This window comes from Ahaetulla prasina, chromosome 5 (genome assembly GCF_028640845.1).
Source record: "Ahaetulla prasina isolate Xishuangbanna chromosome 5, ASM2864084v1, whole genome shotgun sequence".
Taxonomy (NCBI): Eukaryota; Metazoa; Chordata; class Lepidosauria; order Squamata; family Colubridae; genus Ahaetulla; species Ahaetulla prasina.
Genome location: NC_080543.1, coordinates 78,826,104 through 78,851,392, shown reverse-complemented (window position 1 = coordinate 78,851,392; position 25,289 = coordinate 78,826,104). Strand labels below are relative to the sequence as shown.

The window sequence follows — 25,289 nt, the reverse complement described above, 5'->3', positions numbered from 1 at the left end:
GTTGCTTGATCTATTTTAAATTAAAAGATTCACACTTTTTTAAAGATTCCAAATTGCCTAATCTATTATTTTCTACTACACATGGCTAAAAGTTTATTTAACTTTTTGTATAGTATTAATTGAAACATAGGCAAGGAGCCAAACTTCCAGCAGCAATGCTTTATTAAGATAAGAACTCAGTATAAACCAGCATCCAGTTTCCGGCTAACAGTCCCTTTTAAAGGAAAACTGTCAGCCTTAACCAATAGCTTTAAAATATGTCCTGCACTTGCATGGCAGAAGGAAAAGCCTCTGCTCATGCCTGCATGGACATAATACCCCTTCCCCCTTCCTCGAGGAAACTTTGTACACCACAAACATAATCATCCAGATACATTGGTCCAGGGTGGCTTCACATTGACTGGTGGCTCTCCTGCATTTCTGTTGGGCCCTCAAATATCGACTGCATTCTTAACGATTTTTAAACTACATTAAATGGCTTACATAAACTCTCTGGGGCCCCCTTCTGAGCATATCCCTTAGTCGGAGATGGAGAAAAGCGAGATGGACTCTGTGGCAATGGACCCTCAATAACATGTGTTTCATTCTGCACTGGCCTCAGTCCTTCAAATACTCTTTCACTGTGTTGTTGTCCCTCTAGTTTTCTGGATTCCCACCCCAGTTTACCTCTTCCAGCTCCCTAATGGCTGTCCCACTAACTTGGCTCTGAAGCTGATTGATATGTTGGCACCACAGATGCCCATCCTTAAGCTCCACCTGGTATGAACGGAGACCCGTAACTTCTGTAATCTGTGTCGGCACCCATATGGGTTGACTGGTATAATTTCGGGTGTATACTAGATCACCTTGCTCAAAGGTTCTGACCATACTTTCCCAGTCTGTGAGGGTTTCTGTCAAATAATCAGAGTGTATTCTGTCTAAATTTGTTCTCAGCTGGCGACCCATAAGTAATTCGGCTAGGGTCTTTCCGGTGGCTACACAGGGAGTGATGTGTTGATTGAAAAAATACTTATCAAGTTTCTCTTGATAGTCCCCTGGACCCATTCGAGCCAACGCCTCTTTCATCATTCACACCATTCGCTCCACCTGCCCATTACTTGTGGGGTGAAATGGCACAACAAGGGCGTGACGTATTCCTCGGTTTACTAGGAATACCTTGAATGCTGTTGCCATAAATTGCGGCCCATTGTCCAAAACCAACACGTCTGGCAACCTATGTGTCACAAAAATTTTGTTTAATACTCTAACAACAACATCTGTCATGGTTGACCTCATTATGGCCATCTCCAGCCATTTAGAATATGCATCAACAACAATTAGGAAAGACAACCCCTTTATTGGCCCTGCAAAATCAAGATGTATTCTAGACCTGGGGCCTTTCGGTGTTTCCCAGTCCCATGGTGGTGCCAATCTCGATTCCTGGCATGCTTGGCACAATGCCACCCACTCCACAATATCTCTATCTATATTTGGCCACCACAGATAACTATAGGCCAATGCCTTCATCCTTACAATTCTGGGGTGGCCTTCATGTAGAGTCTCTAATAATGATTTCCTTAGCCTTGAGGGTATCACTATCCTTCTGCGCTGAAAGTTCATATTGCCTTGCCCAGAATGCTTAAACTCTACACTCCCTGTCTCTTTAGGCCATCCCCTCCACAGCCAGTTTAACATGTGCATGATCGTTTGGTCTTTTCTCTACTGGGTTGCCACTTCCGCAGCTGTATCAAGAACGGATAGCATAGTTTTAATCAGCAGTACTGATGCTGCTGGAGCTGGATCCTCCACTAGATTAGGTAGCGGACATTGGCTTAGGCTGTCAGCATGGATGTATAAGTCAATAACTATATGCTGCTAAAAACTCTGTCCAATGCATCATTCTTGGGGACAGGACCTGCGGTGTTTGCTGGTCCCCCATGATTAGTCTCAACAGTAGCTTATGATCTGTCACTAAATCAAATCTCATTCCATAAACATATTCATGAAATCTCCTAATTCCAACCACCGCAGCCAATGCCTCTTTATCAAATTGGTTGTAGTTCCTCTTGGCAGATGATAGTGTCCTGGAAAAGAATGCTATTGGAACCTCACGATTGTCTGGAAGGCGATGACTCAAAACTCCCCCAACTCCAAACAGGGATGCATCACATGTCAGGACTAATGGCAGATGTTCATTAAACTGAACTAAGGTGATATCTGAGGAAATTAATTTTTTCACCCCCACAAATGTAGCTGCTTCTCGGCACCCCTATACACACGGCACCTTTTGCCCCAACAGTCGATGTGAGGGATAGTGTTGTGGTCCGTCAGCAGCCTATGGTGCTGGCAACGGAGTCAGACAGTGATGAGGCTGAGGTGAGGCCAGGGCCATTGGGAAGTGAGGTGCGGACTCCAGAGCCTCCAGAGACTGATAATAGTGAGGAAGAGGAACTGGAGGAACATGTTCCTAATGCACGCATGAGAAGAGCTGCCAAAAAGCAAGAGCAACTCAAGCAGAGAGGACAACTCGGGAGTAGGGCCAAGAGGTGTTTGGCCCTTCCCATAAGGCTTAATAACAGACCAGCACTGGTGTTTCAGCTTGCCGGAAAACAACATTGTAGCTGCGTCCTCTGCTCCGTGTTTTGGTAACTTCTGGACATTTATCAGGAAGGGCCTTTGGCAGTTTGCCTAATTGGACTCAGGTTTGGGATAACTGAAGAATTTGTGTTTGAGAGGCTTTTGTTTTACTTTGAGTTGAATGACGCTGGGAATGATGTAATTCCCAGCTATTCGAATAAAATTTATTTTATCACGGACTGAGTTTGTTGCTACCTACTTGGGTCTGGGTCACAACAGTAGCAACCCAAATAACAGTATTCCCCACCCCACTTTCAGGCAATTCCACAATAAAGTGGAATAGATATCCCTTTCCATGGTGCCTGGGGGTTAGCCACCATCTGAAAAAGCCCCATGGGTTTTCCCAGAGGTCTCTTTGCCGCAGCACAAACTGGAGAGCTGGCCACATAGCTTTCAATGTCTTTCTTCAAGGAAGGTCACCAAAACTCTTAACTAAGTGCAGGGTTTTTACAAATCCAAAATGTCCTGCTGACTTAGAGTCATGGGTGCCCTTTAATATGGTGTCTCTCAAGCTTGAGGGCATGTATAATTTGGCCCAGACTCAAGCCAGTCCATCACGCATGGTGCAGTCATTTCTGTGAGTATAAGCCATTCATCAGCTTTTAGAGCTTCTTTGAGCTTCTCCTTTGTCCAGTCATGACTTTCTCCATTTCCCCCTTCCTTTCACTTCCTGGCCACATAGCTTTCAATGTCTTTCTTCAAGGAAGGTCACCAAAACTCTTAACTAAGTGCATGGTTTTTACAAATCCAAAATGTCCTGATGACTTAGAGTCATGGGTGCCCTTTAATATGGTGTCTCTCAAGCTTAGGGGTATGGATAATTTGGCCCTGACTCAAGCCAGTCCATCACGCATGGTGCAGTCATTTCTGTGAGTATAAGCCATTCATCAGCTTTTAGAGCTTCTTTGATTGGCACTTGGGTGAAGAGGGATATGACATCAAAGCTCACGAGTAGGTCGCTGGGCTGTAAGTTTTGTTTCTTTATGATATCTATGAACTGGAATGAGTTTTTTACGTGTGAGGTAAAACAGGACACACCCCCAGCCAATCAGAACACAAAAAAAACCCATCCAATCAGAGCACAGCCAAGCTCCCACCCAATCAGTTCAAACCCCCACTAGCAGTTAAAAAGGAAGAAACAGCTGCAATCACACATTGCTCCCAGAAGCACAAAGCTGAAGCCTGAAGATGACGAATGAGACTTCGTCGAAACGTCGCCAAGACACTTCCAATTTTACGCGGGGGAAAACCCGAATAACCAAAGACCTACATACAAACACCCGCGAAAACCTCAGAAAACAAATATTGCACCTCTACGGGGAGGAAATCCACCATCTGACCAGGACCTATGAAAAACTAGAAGTCCAAAGAGCTTCCATTTTATGTGACCTTGCATTCCTACGAAACTGCTGAGATCAAAATTTAATCCCCACATGCTTCCAATTGAAATTCCACTCCAACTCTGCAGCCGCCAAACGCATCCTAAAAAGAACAGAATTGGCCCTAATCAGAAATGAACTTCACACAAAAAGATTCCTCCTAGATCAAATCAACAAAGATCTCCTCACACTTCACCTCAAACTCAGCAACAAGATCCACCCTGCACTTTGGGGCAAATCCAAACAACTCGCCGTCTGGAGAGCCGAAACACAGATCACCCTCAAGACAGACACACACACCAACAAACTCCGAAGACTACAAGAACGCCAGAAACAAACCCCTCCACCCTCACAGCCACACATGAAACAAACAGTGCATAACATCTCAGATAGGATCCTCACCAAAGCTGAAACCGATGTCCTTTCCAAAGGATTCAACTTTGCAGTCACTCCCAAATACATCCCCACTGAGACCATTATATGCGGAGTTGAAACCAGCCTGACCAAAATCAACCCCGATGACGCTAACAAAATCAGACTCGAAATCACCAACATCCTCTGCAGCAGCAAGCCACCCAAAAGCAACTTACCCAAAGAGGAACAGACAGCACTACTTAACCTGAAAAAAGATACCAGCATAATAATCCTACCAGCAGACAAGGGCAACGCCACGGTGGTTATGAACACATCTGACTACCAAACCAAATTAACCAACCTACTCCAAGACCCTGCATACAAGCCCCTAAAAACAGACCCCACCACCTACCTAGAAAAAACCACTAGATCCAAAATAAAAGCCTCCCCCATCAGCGAAGAAATCCAACAAAGAATCATTCCCAGAGAGAAATCATCCAGATGCCCTAAGCTCTATGGCCTCCCCAAGATACACAAAGAAGGAACCCCACTCAGACCCATAGTCAGCTCCATAGGCTCACCTCTACAAAACCTAGCCAAATTTCTCGCCAAACAACTACAGCCCTATGCAGAATCCATCGCCTCACACGTAAAAAACTCATTCCAGTTCATAGATATCATAAAGAAACAAAACTTACAGCCCAGCGACCTACTCGTGAGCTTTGATGTCATATCCCTCTTCACCCAAGTGCCAATCAAAGAAGCCTTGACAGCTATCCAAAACAAATATAACCCCCCCAAGCACATCCTAGATCTGACCAACCACTGCCTATCCAACACATACTTCATCTATAACGGACAAAAATACAAACAAATAGAAGGCGCACCCATGGGATCACCCCTCTCACCTGTCATTGCCAACCTCTACATGGAACACTTTGAAACCCAAGCACTAGAAAAATCTGATGCCAAACCCAAACTCTGGCTCAGATCGTGCGACACCTTCATAATCTGGCCACAGGAAAGAAAAACTTGAAAACTTCCTCACACACCTCAATAGCCTACACCCCAAAATACAGTTCACCATGGAAACAGAAGTTAACAACCAACTTCCTTCCTAGATGTCTTAGTCTACAAGAAACCCAATGGCTCCTAGGACACACCATCTACCAGAAGAAAACACACACAAACCGCTATCTGCATGCACTCTCACACCACCACCCAGCACAGATCAACTCCGTAGCCAAGACACTCATCTCTAGAACAAAATGCTTAGCTGATGAACAACACCTAAAACCGAACTACACACTCTCACTAACGTACTAACATCCAATGGATTCCAGAGAAATAAGATTACCAAACTAATCCAAAAGAACCCCCACTAAAATCCAAGACAGAGAACAAGAAAATGGCACAGCCCTCCTCCCATATATAAAAGGCACCACAGACAGAATCAGCAAGATCCTCCACAAACGTAACATCAAGACAGCATTCTGCACAAACCAAAAAATATCCACCATCCTAAGAAACCCCAAAGACAAAATTGAGTTAGAAAATCAAGGAGTATATGAAATCCCATGCACACCTGCCCCACCACATACATTGGACAAACCAACAGAAGAATAAGTGCGCATTGAAGAACACAAGAACTCATTCAAAAGAGGAACCAACTTCTTCCCTGGTCCAACACTTTAAAGTCACAGGACACGATATTGACTTTAAAAGACCAGAACTATCGCCAAAACTGAACACTTTAACAACAGAATAATCAGAGAAGCCATCGAGATAAAAACGCCCACAGCATGAACAAACGAGATGATACCTCCGCCTACCAGCCATTTGGAAACCGCCCTTATTGACAAGCGAGTCCCTAACACGAGGAATGACACCAGACCCACACTCACGAGGTCCACACAGGATGTCACCACCACATCCACCCAGAAAGCAGACCCAAACCCACTTATCAGAACATGAAGCGATCAGGACCAGAAGCCAGACCGCAGCTGCAACATTAGCTATTTCAAACCCCTCCAATCCATACATACAGCAGACAGACACCACTATGAAGATGTAGCACGACCACAACACGGCCAAACAAAGCAATGCAGCTCACCAGCTCAAACCCTGCAACTCAGACTAATCTGAGCACAACCAAGCCCCACCCAAACAGGACACACCCCAGCCAATCAGAGCACACACAAAACACAACCCCATCCAATCAGAGCACAGCCAAGCTCCCACCCAATCAGTTCAAACCCCACTAGCAGTTAAAAGGAAGAAACAGCTGTAATCACAGCTCCCAGAAGCACGGTTGAAGCCTGAAGATGACGAATGAGACTTCGAACGCCGCCAAGACACTTCCAATTTTACGGGAGAAAAAGATAATAACCAAGACATATATATATATATATATATATATCAACATATATATATATATATATATATATATATATATATATATATATATATATATATATATATATATATATATATATTATATATATATATATATATATAGGTCTTTGGTTGTTCTGGGTTTTCTCCCGTAAAATTGAAGTGTCTTGGCGATGTTTCGCCAAGTCTCATTCGTCATCTTCAGGCTTCAGCTGCGCTTCTGGGAGCAATGTGTGATCGCAGCTGTTTCTTCCTTTAACTGCTAGTGGGGTTTGAACTGATTGGTGGGAGCCACTGTGCTCTGATTGATGGGGGTTTTTCTGTGCTCTGATTGGCTGGGGTGTGTCCTGTGTTGGTGGGGGCTTGGTTGTGCTCAGTCTGGTCTGTGCTGCAGGGGATTTGAGCTGGTGAGCTGCATAGCTGTTGTTTGGCTTTGTGGTCGTACATCTTCATAGTGGGTCTGTTGCATGAATGGATTGAGGGGTTTGAAATGGCTAATGTTGCAGCTGCGGTCTGGCTTCTGGTCCTTGGTCGTGCTTCATGATCACTGTGGGTTTGGGTCTGCTTTCTGGGTGGATGTGCGGTGGTGACATCCTGTGTGGACCTTGTGAGTGTGGGTCTGGTGTCATTCCTCGTGTTAGGGACTCGCTTGTCAATAAGAGCGGGTTTCCAAATGGCTGGTAGGCGGAGGTGTCATCTCTGTTCATCATGTGGGCGTTCATCTCAATGGCTCTCTGATTATTCTGTTGTTAAAGTTCTGTTGTTAACGCCAAGACACTTCCAATTTTACACGGAGAAAACCCGAACAACTAAAGACCTTATATACACTGCGGAAAACCTCAGAAAACAAATATATATATATGTTTTCTGAGGTTTTCACGGTGTTTATATAGTCTTTGTTGTTCGGTTTTCTCCCGTAAATTGAAGTGTCTTTGACGCTTTCGAAGTCTCATTCGTCATCTTCAGGCTTCAGCGTGCTGGGAGCAAACTTTGTCAAACGTCGCCAAGACACTTCCAATTTTACACGGAGAAAACCCAACAACTAAAGACCTATATATATATATATATATATATATATATATATATATATATATATATATATATATATATATATATATATATATATATATATATATATATATATTTATTCACTAGTTGGCATTATATTCATCTCTTTGGGTAGAATATGGTTTTTCCACTTATTAGAGTTCTTTATAGTCTCCAAGCCTTTCATTTATGTGAACCATATTGTATTATTCTTAAAACTATTATTACTTGTCTGACATCTCAGCATTTATCTGCATTCTAAGCTTGGAAACTCATTAAAGTTGTTTTTGTGTGTAAGTCTCTGTAGCAGTTAGCTATATATACTTTTTTGTCAAATTCCCCACCACCACCCTGAGGCCACTTGCTTTGAAATAAGTTTAAATGTGCTTTCCCACAAGTACCCTCATTTTGCAAAATCATGGTAATATGTAATGAAAAGAAAGTGCAGAAGATTACAAAACAATGTAATCAAAGTCAATAATGAATATTTCAACAGGCCAACATTTCAAAGTTTTAATTAAAATTACTAGAGCTATTGATATTGTAATGTATTTAAGTAACATAAGAGATGACTCATCACTTTCCAAATGGACTTCATTACACATGCAATTAATTATAGATATTGCTGCTGAGAGTACCTTGGGATGTCTGAGATTTAAAGCAAATGCTCCAAAATTTAAGTACAGAACATTGTTCTGCTAGCAGCACTAGCAGATTTACTGTTACTATATATAACCCAGATACTATCAAAATGCATATCTTTTTTTATATTTTTGTGTCCAACTAATTCAGTATTGTTTGTGCAACCCACAGATGAAACCTTCTTTTAAAATCATCTGCCTAGTTCTCTTGAGACCAAGCAACCATTACCATAAATCAACCATCCCAAGGTATATTCTCAGCACAAAAGGGTATCTGTTCTGACCTAAAAGAATGATCCTTTAAACATAATTGTTACTGAACATCTAATGGAAGCATCGTGGCAAGACTGGCTGGAAAATAGTGGGCTCTGACAAGCCTCATGAAAATCTAGCCAGACAAACTGCTGTGGTGGGGGGTCTTTAGATCAGAACTGCTTTGGAAGGATGGAGAAGAAGGAGAGGCATCTCAGTTGACCAAGCAGAACAGGCAAGTTCCTCGAAGGATCAGAGGCAGTTCTCTGAACCAGCAGCAGGGGTGTCAGCCATTAAAATAACCGCTTTTTGTGCAGGAGAGACGGTTGAATGGAGTATTGCTACCTGGTGAGTGAATGGCCAATTCACATGTAAAAAGAAACTTTTTTTAAAAAAAAGCTTAAAAGAAGGTCCCAGCATGGAACTAAGCAGCTAAATGGCACTTGGGAATGTTAATTGGAGGAAGAAGAACAAAGAGGAAGTTAAAGGATTAAAGCCCAAAAAATAAAAAAAACTTTCTACCTGGATTTAAAATTAAAAACAATAAAAGGAAAATAAATTGAAGAGAAATACTTTTTATGTGGATTTAAATGTGCTACTTCGTTGTTTTGGAATTTGTGGATTGGAGAGAGACATCTGCTGGTGGAAAGAAAGCACTATAATGATTGCTTTGAAATTGAAGGATTAGCAAGGACTTTGACTACCATGAGAAATTTTAAGGAGTATTTGTTTATTTTTAAACAGCTGGGTTTGACAGGAGGTGAAAAAGAACAAAGCCTTAAATTGGAATTGAGTAGATAAATATTTGAACCGGATATTATTTGGAAATAAAAAAAGAGAGAGACTATATGGACTTGAATCTTAATTAAACATAAAATAAAATTTTAAAAAATTGAATTGACAATATGGAGCACTGGGAATAGGAGGAACTAATGGAGATGTTTAAATATGTGTGTGAAGCATTTAAGGGTAATAAAAAAAATCACAGAAGCCTGATTAGAATACACAAAAAAGGAAAAAGAGAATAAAAACGAGAAGCAAAAATACAATGTTGAAGGGGAAATAAATGAAGATAAAAAAATAAATAATTACACTGGAATTGTCAGTGACCAAAAAAATGGATAGTGGGGAATATCCCCCCCCCAAAAAAAAAGGGAAGACAAGGAAATGGAAAAAGACTGGGTAAAAACAGGGAGAATTATGAGGGTAACAGTCTTAAAAGTTAGAGAAAGGATCCAGGGAAAAAGATACAATAAATACAAAAAGAAAAAGAAGAAGATAAGAGAATGGGCTAAAGGGAGAAAAATATTAAGAAGTGTAATTTTGGAGAGACCCAAAGAAAATGGTTAAAAGGGGAAGAATAATGGAGAGAAGGAAGGGAAATAAAGCATTTATTAGTTGATTTAAGAGAATTGTATTAATAGTAGAAATTGGATGTAGGAAGCAAACAAGATGAAGTATATTGTTAATTGTAAAATGGATCAGCAGATGTAATATGAAATGTAATTTGGTTTAATTATGGAAATAACTGAAATTAAGATACAAAATTGAAATGTTAATAAATGATGAAATAAAATAATTAATTGATGTTAGAATAAGAAATTAGAAATTAAGGAAAATAGGAGGTGGAAGGTTAATTAAGTTAAAAGGTTTCAATGTAAAAATGAAATAAGATGAAATATATTGTTAATAATCAAAACATGTGATGGGGATATAGAGAAACATATTTAATAAATGGAGAAAAAATTAGGGTTGCTCAGATACCATTTTAGAAAATATTGAATTGAAAATGAATACAACAATGGAGAGAGAATGGAAAGAGGAGTATAGGGATAGAAAGAGGGGAGAAGAAAGGAAGGAGAGAGAGGAACAAAAGAAAGGGAAAAGGAGAGGAAGAAAGGGATGGGAAATAAGAGTAGGAGAGAAGGTCAGAAAGGGAGGAAGGGAAGACGAGTGAGGGAAAGGAAGGGGAAGTAGAGAAGGGAATGGAGAGGAGGAACGAAGGAAGTAGAAAAGGATAGAAGAAGGGAGGGAAGGGAGAGAGAGGAGAAGGAGAAGAAGGATTGTTGTAAAGTAAGGGAGATAGAATGGTAGAAGAGCAACCCCAAGTATACTCAAACTTATTCGGATGAAGAATGAACTAATATGTAAATTAAAAGAGAATACATATGATTAACAATGGATAAGATAAGATAATCAACTGAAATCATGTTAAGAAATTAGGATTTGAGGGCGGATGGTGATACTGTTTATATAATAGGTATAGAAGTATTAAGATAAGATAAAAAAGTAGGAAAAAAGAATATTTTGGTAGAAATTGAAACTATGTAAAATGTATTTGGATTTGATAAGTTGTATAAAATATGATTTGGTCAATACTCTGTTCATAAAATATGTATGTGAAAGAAAAAATCAAGAAAACATCTTTCAAAAATTATAATTGTTTCCCTTTTCTTATTTGTTTATAATATAAAATATAAAAAGAAAAAAGAATAACGGCCTTCTCCCCTGAAATTCTTTTTCTCCTAACTGCAGAAGGACTGTCACTTTGGAGATAATAATTTACCTTGCCACTTTTATGAAGGATGAGAGTCTGGGTCTAAAAACAGATGCTTGAACTAACAGAGAATCTTTCTCAAGAGTCACCTAGATCCCAAATCACGGCACAAAATAGCCCAGGCATCTCAGCTGGACCTGCCCAATTATTGCAAAATATCTTGGTTATAAATCATGCCATTTCACAATAGTAAAGCAAACCTTAAGCAATATGATAAAGGTTTTGAGAATGTTGTATTTTAAAGTTTCCCATTGAATACTAAATAAATCTGCTTCTTTACTAAAGATGAAAAATCTCCATGTTTTTCAGTGCCAGGGAGAGACATTTTTCTATGAAAAGTTCAAAATGAATGCAGCTGATGTCATTTTAAAAATTTCTCAGACAGAAAGCAAAATAAAGATAGTTTTTGTGCAATCACATTCATTTGCATAAACTCAGAGGACTTGCTGAATAGAAAATCTCTCTAAACTCCCTAACTGACATAGTTCCTTTTATAGGGAACTAATCAGCCAACAACCAATAAGGAGAGGGTATTTCTCCACTCCCAACAGATAACCAGGACAAAACCTTCAACTAGCAATTATCTCCAATACATAACACCCCTTCCCACCAAGACGAAGCATTATGGTGATCAAAATAATAACTGAACATATATAGACTTTTAGGTAGGCAGGGCAGCAATATGTCCATTCCTACCTACAAGGTTCTGTCTCAAGACCAGTAGCTCCGATGCCCTGACTAGGCAGAGTGACTGACGCTGCTTCAGGTGTAGCTTGTGGTGCCAGCAAAGGCTCGTTCACTGGTACTTCCATCACAACAGAAACTGAGTCAGCAGGCATCTGTGCTTCACCACCGTCCCTAGTCAGTATCGTTGTTTGTGGTGGCTGAGCTAGTGTATCCTTAGCTGGGTTTGTCTCTGGCGTAGTCCATTCTGGCTGATAACTTCTAAAAGCTTCTCAATGTGTTACAATCATCTGAGTCTCATCTGAGCCTCTCCTGTGGCATCGTCACCTGATAGCTATTGATAGGTTTGGGCAAGGAAGGTCCAGTTTAGTGAAGATCTTACCCTCACCTAAAGGGTGTAGTAGATGTTGGACCATGGACTCTGGGTATGCATTTTTCTGTAATGTTTTATTTAATGTACCTTTATAATCTGTGCAAATGCAGACAGAACTGTCCAGTTTCACAGGGGTCACAATTGGAGTCTCCCATTTTGTGTGGTTGACAGACTCCAGGATTCCTTGGCTGATGAGCTTGTCAAGTTGCTCATCAACCTTTGCGCACAAGGCAAACGGTACTCTTCATGACTTCATTTGGATCAGAGTAACCAGGGGATCAAGGTTAAATGAGATGGGTGTGCCCATATATCTGCCCAGGTTTCCATCAAAGAAGTCTGCAAAATTAGAGCTTAATGCCTTGATATCAGTCACTGATGGAATTAATGTCACCCGATCCAGTAGCGATGGCGGTGGGTGGTTTGGAGAACTGGTAGCAAAAATCCCTGCCCCCACCCCACCCCAGCTGAGCCATGCGATCATCAGAGGTTGTTTTTTTTTTACTTTTAAAAGCATTTTTTCTTCGGCCAGAAAAATGCTTTTAAAAGTAAAAAAAAAAATCTCTGATGATCGCGTGGCTCAGCTGGGATTGTCAGAACCCTTTAAAAGCATTTTTTCTACAACCTCTCCAGGCGAAGAGGTTGTAAAAAAATGCTTTTAAAAGGTTTTGGGCTGGCGATCAGGCAACTCAGCTGGGATCATCACCAAATATGATAAGCACTGGACTGTGAAACTCATATCAGAATTTGTATCAAAATATATGAATGTAGTCAGTCAGACAGTGATCTTCCATAGACTCTTATACCCACTCCCAACCTTCACAGATAATTTTTACTAGAAAATAGTTCTTCCTGATAATGCAGTGCAACACATTGCACTGTGAAACTTTGGTTTTCAACCACTTCCTACTTCCTACACAAAAAGGAGTATTTTATTTTTACATAAATTTGTTGAACTGTTCACATAACCCAAAGGTTGGCAACCCACTATTCGAGACCACAAGTAATCTTCCAGCCAGGGGTGGGTTTCTACTGGTTCGCACCTATTCGCGCGTGTTGTTAACTTTCTAAGCAGTTCAGAGTTCAACTAAGCAGTTGTTGGAAGAAATCTCCTTTTGTTTTTTTCCACTTTACAAGTCTAATCCGGTAAGGAAGGCAGGAAGGAAACATGGTGTTGTTTCTAGCCTAATCTTTATTGCCCTGCTTACAGAAATTGCCTTTCCATTGGCAGTACACCTAGACTTTCTGTCGCCTGAACTTCTCTGGAGTTTTTTTCTTTGCTGGTACTTTGCTGGGGCTTGACTTTCTTAAGGGGAAGGGTTGTTTTAAGCTTTTTACACTGCTGTTGGGAGGAAATAGGAAGCAGGATTCAGAAATCTGGCTAGCTAGATCCTGTGTCTATTTCTTCTGGTTTAACAAACAAACAGCTACTGTGTTTGCTTTTTTGCTACATTCTAGCGTTAGTTGCTTTCTTTGTAATTAGGCTTATCTCAACTGTTTACACTTGAGCTTGCCTGGGGTGTGAGTTCTGACAATGAGGCAGACAAGGCTTGTGTTTTAGTTTTAAAAGAATTTAAACTGTTGTGATTTAATTATTTGTGTTGTGTTTGAATTTATTCCTGCCTTTTTCTATCTGGGGAGGGGGTCTTCCTTCACTGCTTTAGTGGTTCCTGGCACTGTCCTTTTGGGGTGTACTTCCAAGAGGCAGGATGCAAGCTTGGCACTAATCTTTTTACTGCCTTTCTAAGGGGCATGTGATCTTTCCTTAAATCTGGATGATTTCCTTAGGATATCTTGTGAGGTAAGTGAGACCAGCCATGCTTGACAAACCTGGGAGGGCAGAGACTTGAACCTGGGTTCCCTATATAATTTGTTAATTTGTTTCTTTAGCTCGATTTTTTGAGGCCCAAATATGGCCACCCACTTTCTGGAGAGCTTGAATGACCTCTCTGCTAAAGAGTTTCACTTTATCAGCAAGAGTTTGCTGCTGATAGTTATCATTGTATTTTAACTATTTTAATTCCTCAAGGTGCTCTGGCACCCTGCCTGATTTGTAACTCTGGGTTGCAGGTATTTCTAATCTAATAATTGGTATTTAGGGCAGCTTTTTGCAAGCAAAGAAAATATTTTTGCACATGTAATCCTTGACTTAAAACAGTTCATTTAGTGACCATTCAATGTTACAATGGCACTGAAAAAAAGTGACTTATGACCGTTTTTCACACTTACAACTGTTGCAGCATCCCCATGGCCAAGTGAGGAGAAGCAGCTCTTGACCTGAGTAATGTCGAATTGGCCATGCCTACCCAATCACAATTCAGGAGTAAAGCTGCCAGTGCCCAAATCTAACAAATTCCTTCAGTTTCTGTAAAATGAAATACATCTGTGTCTTTAGCAATAACATGTAGCAACATATATTAATATGTACTAATCCTAATCTTTGTGTCATTATTATGTAATCAGACAGATCCTCTTTACATTACATGTTAAAATGAAATTTATTTAAATAATGTGTGACTTCAGATTGAAACACTTGTCCATCCTGATTTAAGCAAGCAGACTGCTAAAATAGTAACTAATCCGTATACCTTATAATAGTACAAGTATATATTTTAAGGCTATTGGATTACATATTGGAACTTTTCCAAGAGCTGCCATTGAATTATGATTGTTAATGTGACAAGGAAAAATTAAGCACTTGGAAATAATTTATTAATTTATCAAATAAATTTTAATTGAATTTCAGTTATGCTAAATCCTTTTCTCTCTCTCTCTCTCTCCCTTTCTCCATCCTGTCTCTTGAACCTTGATCATACAATTTTCATAAAATGATAGAGAGAAATCTTTTATTAAATGACAGAGAGAAATCTTTTATTACTAGTTATGTTTTGCATATAAAACACAAGCAGAGGAGAGGAGTTTCAGTTTCAGTTTTACTTTCACAGCAGCAAGCAGGGGATAGGTTAGGGAAAGCTCCTGTGAGTCAAGGCTGAGGGAGAGACGGGAATAGGATAGAAGAGGCTTCTGTGGGGCAAGGCTGAAGGAGAGAAGGGAATAGGATAGGGGAGGCTTCTGTGTGGAAGGCTGAGGGAAAGAAGGGGATAGGATAGGGGAAGCTTCCTATTTTTGCCAGTCCACCCTCGTGGAGGAGCTGTGGCGCAAGCAGGCCGAAGCAGTGATTGTGATGGCTGGAAGCTGTGGGAGAGAAGCACTACTTGTACTTGCACAGCATCAGCATTCTGTCTTGGTATATTTTCTCAGCCGGTGACGGAAAGCAGCCCTTGTCTCCTGCTGCTTGGGACTTGGAGTTGTAAATGGTGACTGGTCTGGAGAGCAGCCAGATTTTGCTCTCTATTGCAGATGCCAGATCTTGCTCGAAGCCACCTGGCTCTGAAAGCAAGAGCTGCAAAGAGACCTCCCCCCCGGGCAACATCCCCAGGGAGGCAGGCAAGCTGGGTGGCAGAGCGGCCTTTGAGTTTTCCCTCTGGCTGAGTAAGCAGCCCAGAGACTCCAGGAGGAGGAGAAGGAGGTGGGCAGAAGCAGTAGGAGGGGCGGTGTGCTCTGGAGAAACAAGGCGTACCGGGAAGGACTGCTGCCTGCTGCGCTGACCTCATGAAATTGAGGGGGGGAGGTCGATACTTAATGCAAGACATCCCCCTTCCCCCCACTTCTTCCAAGAAGGCAGTGCTCTCTATCTCTCTCATTCTCTCTCATTCATTCTCTCTCTCTCTCTCTCCCCCCTCACTCTCTCATTCTGATTCTCTCTCTGATTCTGATTCTCCACACCTGGATCTGAAAGGGATGAGCGGAGAATCAGAATCAGAGAGAGAATCAGAGAGTGTGAGAGAGAAAGAGACAGAATGAAATAGAATCAGAGAGAGAGAATCAGAATGAGAGAGAGGGTGGGGGGAGAGAGAGAGAATGAGAGAGAAAGAGTGGGGGGGAGAGAGAGAAAGAGAGGGGGGAGAGGGTGGGAGAGAAAGAGAGAGAAAGAGTGGGAGAGAGAGAGAGAATGAGTGGGAGAGAAAGGGGAGAGTGAGAAAGAGAATGAGAGAAAATGAGTGGGAGAGAGAGAGAATGAGTGGGAGTTAGAAAGACAGAATGAGAGAGAAAGAGTGGGGGAGAGAGAGAGAATGAGTGGGAGAGAGAGAGGAGAGAGAGAAAGAGAGAGAAGAGTGGGAGAGAGATAAAGAGAGGGGAGAGAGGAAGAGATGAGAGAGAGAATGAGAGAGTATGAATGGGAGGGGGAGAGAGAAAGAGAGAATGAGAGAAGGGGAGAGAGAGAGAGAAAGAGAGATGAGAGAGAATGAGTGGGAGAGAGAGAAAGAGAGGGGGAGAGAGAGAATGAGAAAAAGAGTGGGAGAGAGGAGGGGGGAGAAAGAGAGGAGAGAGGAAGAGATGAGAGAGAGAATGAGAGAGTATGAATGGGAGGGGGAGAGAGAAAGAGAGAATGAGAGAAGGGGAGAGAGAGAGAGAAAGAGAGATGAGAGAGAATGAGTGGGAGAGAGAGAAAGAGAGGGGGAGAGAGAGAATGAGAAAAAGAGTGGGAGAGAGGAGGGGGGAGAAAGAGAGAAAGAGAGAGGAGGGACAATGCCAGAAGGACCCCATCCCATCACTGGGAGTCCAGGCGCTTCAGCAAGTGGTGCACTGGATTTGTATTAGTGGTCCGTGGGATTTAAAACTATGAACTTGGTGGTCCCTGAGGTCCAAAAGTTTAGGGACCCCTGATCTAGTCTATATATAAAAGTGAAATACCACTCACGCATCATCACAAAATCTCCAGAACCATATAGCCAACAAGCTTGAAGTTTGCCACATATCTTTGTCTTGGCTTCTAGATGATTGCTAAGAAAGGATTTTTCAAAATGACCATCAGAGCATTAGTATTTCCTATATTATTATTAACATAGTGTTGTGACCAGTGGTGGGATTCAGCCACTTCACAACACTTCGGGAGAACCGGTTGTTAACTGTCTGAACAGTTTGGCAAACTGGTTGTTGGAAGAAATCATTAGGGCAGAGAACCAGTTGTTAAATTACTTGAATCCCACCACTGGTTGTGACCCAGGTTCCTGGACTTGGACTCCTGGAGGAGGATGATTCAGAGACTGAGGAGGAGGAACTGGCAAGGCCTGCTTCTCCTGGGCCCTCTCCCTCCCTGGCACCCACCCAGGAGGAGGAGGAGGGGCTGGCAAGGCCTGATTCCCCCGGGCCTTCTTCTGATTTGGCAACGCCCCAAGAACAATCTTGGCTTGATGCAAGACTGTGCAGACGTGACCGGCACGCGCAGCAGAGGAGGCGTTGGGACAAAGTCAAAGAATGATGAGTCACGGAGTGACACCCACAGGGGCTATAAAGCAGGAGGTGGAACTTCCTGGCTTCTTTGTCTTGGACAAAACAGTGAATTTGCACAGGCAAACTGTTTCAATGGAGGGAAGAATATATTCGTGAGTAACTCTGGCCTTATCTATAATTTCCTAGTTATCTCAAGAGACTTGGCAGGCGCTTGGGGAGACGTGATCAGAACATCTCTGTGCCAGAAGGAATCCAGCCAAATGTAAATAAACTTGAAAAGAAGGCCTTTGACTGACTTTTTGTTAGGAGTATTGAGAGAGGGAAACATAACATTTTGTCCAAGACCCTGACTAAACCATCTTCCACCAAAGATGGACCAGCAGCAGGTACAGCAGCAGTTACAGCAGCTACAAGCGGCTAATCAACAGCTACAGCAGCAAGTGGCTCACTTGGTAGGCCAACTTGCTGCCGGGAATGTGCCTGCAACCCCCCCCCCGTCCTCCCACTCCTCCTCCTTGTCGCAAGTGCCCGATAACCATGCCAGATAAGTTTTCTGGGCAGCCTGAGATGTTCCCGACCTTCTTGGGACAGTGCCAGCTCTACATGGCTATATGGCCAGAGGATTTCCCAGACAACTGGGCTAAGGTGGCCTTCGTGATTAACCTTCTTTCTGGCTCGGCTGCCCGATGGGCCACGCCCCTCTTGCTCCAGGACAGCCCCCTGCTGGCGGACCACCAGCATTTTTGGCAGCACCTGTGCATCATATACGAGGACCCCGTTTGGATGCTGATGGCAACCAGTCGCCTTAAGGATCTCTGTCAAGGGAAGCGCCCCCTGCAGGAGTACATTGCCGAATTTCATCTTTTGTGCCAGGACTCTGACTGGAATGACGCAGCGCTGGTGGACGCGTTCCAGGAGGGACTCTCAGAGGACCTGCAAGATGAGCTGGCCCGGGTGGAGGCGCCACGGACCCTCGACAACTTGGTGCCCCTTTGTCTCCATCTCGATGCCCGTCTGCAACAGCGACTGTCCCATCGCGCCCCCTGGGACCTGCCGTCGACGTCTGCATCCCCGCTTCCTGCGCCACCAGCACCATGGGTCGCCCCACGTTTTGTAACTGCTGCGGAGGAGCCCATGGAGTTGGGAGCAGCCAGACCTTGCCTGATGGCCCAGGAGTGGAACCGGAGACACCAAGAGGGATTGGGCCTGTACTGCGGGGAGCCCAGCCACTTCGCCACTTCTTGCCCCAGAAAGCGAAGTGGGGCACGCATGCCGGTCCCTGAATCACAGCATGACCAATCAGGAAATGGAGCAGGCCTGACCTCGAGGAAACCCTAGATTGGGCATGTATTAAGTCCCCACTGGACGTTGTGGAAGTAGACTCTGGGCCCCCTCGGTATCTGATTCTAGACACATGGGTATGGTTGGGGAACCAGTTGGACGGGCTCCAGGCGCATGCGCTGGTGGACTCAGGGGCCACAACAAACTTTATGGACCAGGCCTTTGTGACCCAGTTTGCAGTCTCCGTGGTTCTGGTGGACCCTCCGATGCGGGTAGAGACAATTGATGGACGAGAACTGGTGTCCGGCCCCATTAAATTCACCACCCAGCCTTTGCACCTGGCTATTGGGGAACATGAGGAGGCGATCCAGTTTTATGTCACGGTGGATCTTCATTTTCCCTTGGTCCTTGGGTTGGCCTGGCTTTGGACCCACGATCCTCAGGTGGCCTGGTCGTGGAACGCCATCTCTTTCCCGAGTCTGCAGTGCGTCGACCACATCCACCACACCTATGCTGGCCAGAACGTCCCCACGTCCTTGCCTTCTGAGCTGATGTACTTCGCCGACGTGTTCAGTGAGAAGGAGGCAGACCAATTACCCCCGCATCGGCCCTACAAATGCCCCGTGGACCTTCTGCCCAATGCACTGCTGCCTGTGGGATGCCTGTATTCCATGTCGGAGCCCGAGTTGGCCACCCTCAGGGACTTCCTGGACAAAAATCTGGCCCGAGGGTTCATCCGGCCTTCGAAGTCCCCTCTCTCCGCACCGGTCCTCTTCGTGAAAAAGAAGACAGGGGACTTACGCCTGTGCTGTGATTATCGCCGGCTAAACGCCATTACGGTGCGTAATTGCTACCCCCTGCCGCTCATCCCAGAGCTGCTGGAGAGGTTGCGGGAGGCCACGATCTTCACCAAGCTCGATCTCCGGGGGGCCTACAACCTGGTGTGGATGCGAGAGGGAGACGAATGGAAGACGGCATTTGGCACCCGATACGGACACTACGAATACACTGTCATGCCGTTCGGGTTGACCAACGCCCCCGCCGTCTTCCAGCACTTCATGAACGACGTGTTCCAAGGCATGTTGGATTGGTTCGTGGTGATCTACCTGTACGACATCCTGATTTACTCCCGGTCCAGGGAAAGCCACCTTCAGCACGTCGGTCTGGTTCTGCAACGCTTGCGGGAGCAACAACTCAATGCGAAGCTGTAGAAATGCGTCTTCTTCCAGACTTCCATAGAATTCCTCGGGCATATCATCTCACCTGGGAATAGCCATGGACCCACGCAAAGTAGAGACTTTGTGTAGCTGGGAAGCTCCTCATCGGGTGAAGGATGTTCAGCGCCTGCTGGGTTTCGCCAACTACTACCGGACCTTCATCCCGGGCTTCGCCACACTGACGGCTCCACTTACCCAGCTCCTCAGGAAGAAGGTCACGTTCCGGTGGGGTCCTCCACAGCAAGAAGCATTCACAGCCCTCAAGAAAGCCTTCGTCACGGAACCCGTCCTGAGGCATCCCGACCCACTCTGGCCTTTCGTGGTGGAGACGGACGCGTCCAATGTGGCTCTTGGAGCGGTGTTGCTACAGGCTCCGGCAAATGGTGGCACACTTTTTCCCTTTGCTTACTACTCCCGGAAACTCAATCCTTCCAAGCGCAACTACACCATCTGGGAAAAAGAGTTTCTGGCTATCAAGGCTGCATTCGAGGCTTGGCGACACCATCTGGAGGGGGCCCGACATCAGGTGGAGGTCCGAACGGACCATCGGAATCTCGAGCACCTCACCACAGCTCGGAAGTTGAACCAGTGGCAGAGCCGGTGGTCGTTGTTTTTTGCCCGGTTCAACTTCCGCGTGACCTACATTCCCAGCGGTCACAACCGGAGGGCAGATGCCCTGTCCCGCAAGCCGGAGTACCTCTGCGCCAAGGACCCCCTTCCTCCACAGACGGTGCTGCTGGCAGAAGCCTTGGCCGCAGCACGGGAACCAGTGGATCCATCCCACCACTAAAAGATTCTAACAACAAAGAATGCAATGTCGAAACAATTAAAGCAAACCTCTTCAACATTTTCTTTGGCTCAGTTTTTATTAACTCCGATAACACACATCCGACATTCCACAAACGTACCAGCAATGATTATGATGACTTAACCCATATAGATTTCACAGAAGATAACGTTGGAAAAGCTCTTCATAACTTAAAACCATCGCTATCTATTGGACCCGATGGACTATGTGCATACTTCTTAAAAAAACTTTCCATTAATATAGCAGAACCCCTAAGCATAATCTTTGATAAAGCCTTCACTACCAGTTTCCTTCTCAAACTTTGGTCACAAGCCACAGTCATCCCCATCTTCAAAAAAGGAGACCCCAGCATAGTTGGAAATTACAGACCTATCTCTTTGTGCTGCGTCACCTGCAAAGTCATGGAATCAATCATCAACCAATCCATTACCTCATACTTAGAAACTAACAACCTACTCTCCAATAAACAATTTGGTTTCCGGAAAAAATTATCATGTAACTTACAACTACTCCACTGTAAAAACATATGGACTACAAATCTTGATCAAGGCAAAGCAATAGATGCAATCTACATAGACTTCTGCAAAGCTTTTGACTCAGTAGTACACAATAAACTTCTCCTAAAACTAAAATCCTATGGCATCTCAGGACCCCTTCACAAATGGATATCTGCTTTTCTGTCTAACAGACAACAAGTGGTCAAAATTGGCAATGCTTTATCAAATCCTGTTCCTGTCAAGAGTGGCGTCCCTCAAGGCAGCGTCCTTGGACCAACACTCTTCATACTATACATTAATGATCTTTGTGACCATATCTCAAGTAATTGTGTTCTCTTTGCTGAAGATGTCAAACTATTTAACACCACAGACAATACATCTATCATTCAAAAAGACCTTGATCATCTAACCGCTTGGTCTAAAACTTGGCAACTCCAAATCTCAACCAGCAAATGCTCAGTCTTACATATAGGAAAAAAGAACCCAAACACTAAGTACTCGCTTGATGGACATTACCTTACGGATGACCCCCATCCCATTAAAGACCTTGGAGTTTTCATGTCAAATGATCTAAGTGCCAAAGCCCACTGTAACTACATAGCAAAAAAAGCTCTAAGAGTTGTAAACCTAATCTTGCGTAGCTTCTTTTCCAAAAACACCACACTCCTAACCAGAGCGTATAAAACATTTGCTAGACCAATTCTAGAATACAGCTCGCCTGTTTGGAACCCTCACCACATCTCTGACATCAATACAATTGAACGTGTCCAGAAATATTTTACAAGAAGAGTTCTCCATTCCTCTGAAAACAACAAAATACCTTATCCCACCAGACTTGAAATCCTAGGCTTAGAAAACTTGGAACTCTGTCGCCTACGACAAGACCTAAGTTTAACTCACAGAATCATCTATTGTAATGTCCTTCCTGTTAAAGACTACTTCAGCTTCAATTGCAATAATACTAGAGCAACCAATAGATTTAAACTTAATGTCAACTGCTTTAATCTAGATTGCAGAAAATATGACTTCTGTAACAGAACCATCAGTGCTTGGAATACTTTACCTGACTCTGTGGTCTCTTCCCATAATCCTAAAATCTTCAACCAAAAACTGTCTACTATTGACCTCACCCCATTCCTAAGGGGACCATAAGGGGCGTGCATAAGCGCACAAAATGTGCCTACCGTTCCTGTCCTATTGTTTTTCTTTTCTTCTTCCTATACACATATATGCTTATACCTCCTTATATTTACCCATATATGTGTTTATATATTATATAATCTTTTTGTATGATACCTACATATATTGTTATGACAAATAAATAAATAAAATAAATAAATAATAAATAAATAGAATGCCTCGATAGTTGATACTCAGACTGGGATTTTTAAGTAGTGGTTTTTCTTAACCCTTTCCCAATTTAATAACAAGGCCTCTCTTATAAAATGTCTTCTACAATACCCCTGTGTTTTGGCTTCCTTATACTATTAAAAAGGCATGCCATCCCAATAACAAATCATGTCCTTCTAAAGTCAGTATTCTAGTATTTCTTAATGTTATCCACATCAAGTTTGTTGCTTGATAGTATAGTTCCCAATTAGGCAATCCAAACCCTCCTCATATTCTAGCATCTTGCAATAATTTTAATTTTATCCTTCCTTTTTTACCCTGCAAAATATATTTCAACACTATTTTATTCAATTCTTCAAATTATCCTTTCCCCAGTCTAACTGGGATTGTGTGGAACAAATATAAGATTCTAGGCAATATATTCATCTTAATCATTGATATTCTCCCTATCAATGGTAGTTGTAAATACTGCTTAACACTTTCCTCCTCTATACTCTTGCTCATATAATTTTCTATAGTAATCTTGTACGTTTTTTTTCTTCTCTTCATTCCCATATCTGGTCTGTCCTTGATCATCCACTAGCTGTGTTATTTTCCGTGATTCTTTCTCTTTTTTCAATTTATATGCTAACCATCTACCTGGTTTATTGGCATTTTCAAAATAATTCTGTTTCGCACCTCTAATTTTTTGTGCTAAGTCCTCTTTTTCTATTAGATCCATTTTATATTTAATTAATTCCATTTTTGTTTTGATATCCTTTTTATCTGGAGATTTCTGTAGTTCTTCCTCAAGTTTCTTATGACTAATTTCTGTTTTATAGGCTTGTCTTTTCTTAGCATTTTTATTTATTTATTTATTTATTATTTAAATTTTTATACCGCCCTTCTCCCGAAGGACTCAGGGCGGTTCACAGCCTGATAAAAAATACAAAATAATACAATATAAATACGATTAAAATATAATTAAAAAACTTATTAAATTGGCCACGGTTAAAATTTAGAATAAAAACCCATTAAAAACCCATAAGTTTAAAAACTAACCCAGTCCAGCGCAGATGAATAGGTGAGTTTTAAGCTCGCGACGAAAGGTTCGGAGGTCCGGAAGTTGATGAGTCCTGGGGAGTTCGTTCCAGAGGGCGGAGTCCCACAGAAGGCCCTCCCCCTGGGCGCCGCCAGACGACACTGTCGCGCCGACGGCACCCTGAGGAGTCCCTCTCTGTGAGAGCGCACGGGTCGGTGAGAGGTATTCGGTAGCAGCAGGCGGTCCCGTAGATAGCCCGGCCCTATGCCATGGAGCGCTTTGAAGACGTTCACCAACACCTTGAAGCACACCCGGAAGGCCACAGGTAGCCAGTGCAGCCTGCGCAGGATAGGTGTCACGTGGGAGCCACGAGGGGCTCCCTCTATCACCCGCGCAGCTGCATTCTGGACTAACTGAAGCCTCCGGATGCCCCTCAAGGGGAGCCCCATGTAGAGAGCATTGCAGTAATCCAGACAAGACGTCACAAGGGCGTGAGTGACTGTGCATAAGGCATCCTGGTCTAGAAAGGGGCGCAGCTAGCGCACCAGGCGAACCTGGTGGAAAGCTCTCCTGGAGATGGCTGTCAGGTGGTCTTCAAAAGACAGCCGTTCATCCAGGAGAACGCCCAGGTTGCGCACCCTCTCCATCGGGGCCAATGACTCGCTCCCAACAGTCAGCCATGGACTCAGCTGACTGTACCGGGATGCCGGCATCCACAGCCACTCCGTCTTGGAGGGATTGAGCTTGAGCCTGTTTCTCCCCATCCAGACCCGTACGGCTTCCAGACACTGGGACAGCACTTCGATAGCTTCATTGGGGTGGCCCGGTGTGGAGAAGTACAGCTGGGTGTCATCAGCGTACAGCTGGTACCTCACACCGAAGCCACTGATGATCTCACCCAGCGGCTTCATGTAGATGTTGAACAGAAGGCGAGAATCGACCCCGCGGCACCCCACAAGTGAGGCGCGGGTCGACCTCTGCCCGCCAACACCGTCTGCGCCCGGTCGGAGAGATAGGAGGAGAACCACCGATAAACGGTGCCTCTCACTCCCAATCCCTCCAACCGGCGCAGCAGGATACCATGATCGATGGTATCGAAAGCCGCTGAGAGGTCTAATAGGACCAGGGCAGAGGAACAACCCCTATCCCTGGCCCTCCAGAGATCATCCACCAACGCGACCAAAGCCGTCTCAGTGCTGTAACCGGGCCGGAAGACGGACTGGAACGGGTCTAGATAGAAAGTTTCCTCCAGGTGCAGGGGAAACTGATATGCCACCATACTCTCTACAACCTTCGCCGCGAAGCGAAGGTTGGAGACCAGACGATAATTACCTAAAACAGCCGGGTCCAGGGAAGGCTTCTTGAGGAGGGGCCTCACCACCGCCTCTTTCAAGGCGGCCGGAAAGACTCCCTCCAACAAGGAAGCGCTCGTAATCCCCTGGAGCCAGCCTCGTGTCACCTCCTGAGTGGCCAGCACCAGCCAGGAGGGGCACGGGTCCAGTAAACACGTGGTGGCATTCAATCTA

The 25,289-nt window shown here is 43.8% G+C and overlaps 1 protein-coding gene across 1 annotated transcript in view; it reads left to right on the top strand.

The window, feature by feature from the left end:
• Positions 1–25,289, top strand: part of MBTPS2 (membrane bound transcription factor peptidase, site 2) — a 260,613-nt gene that overhangs the window by 191,528 nt on the left and 43,796 nt on the right. The window lies entirely within an intron of this gene.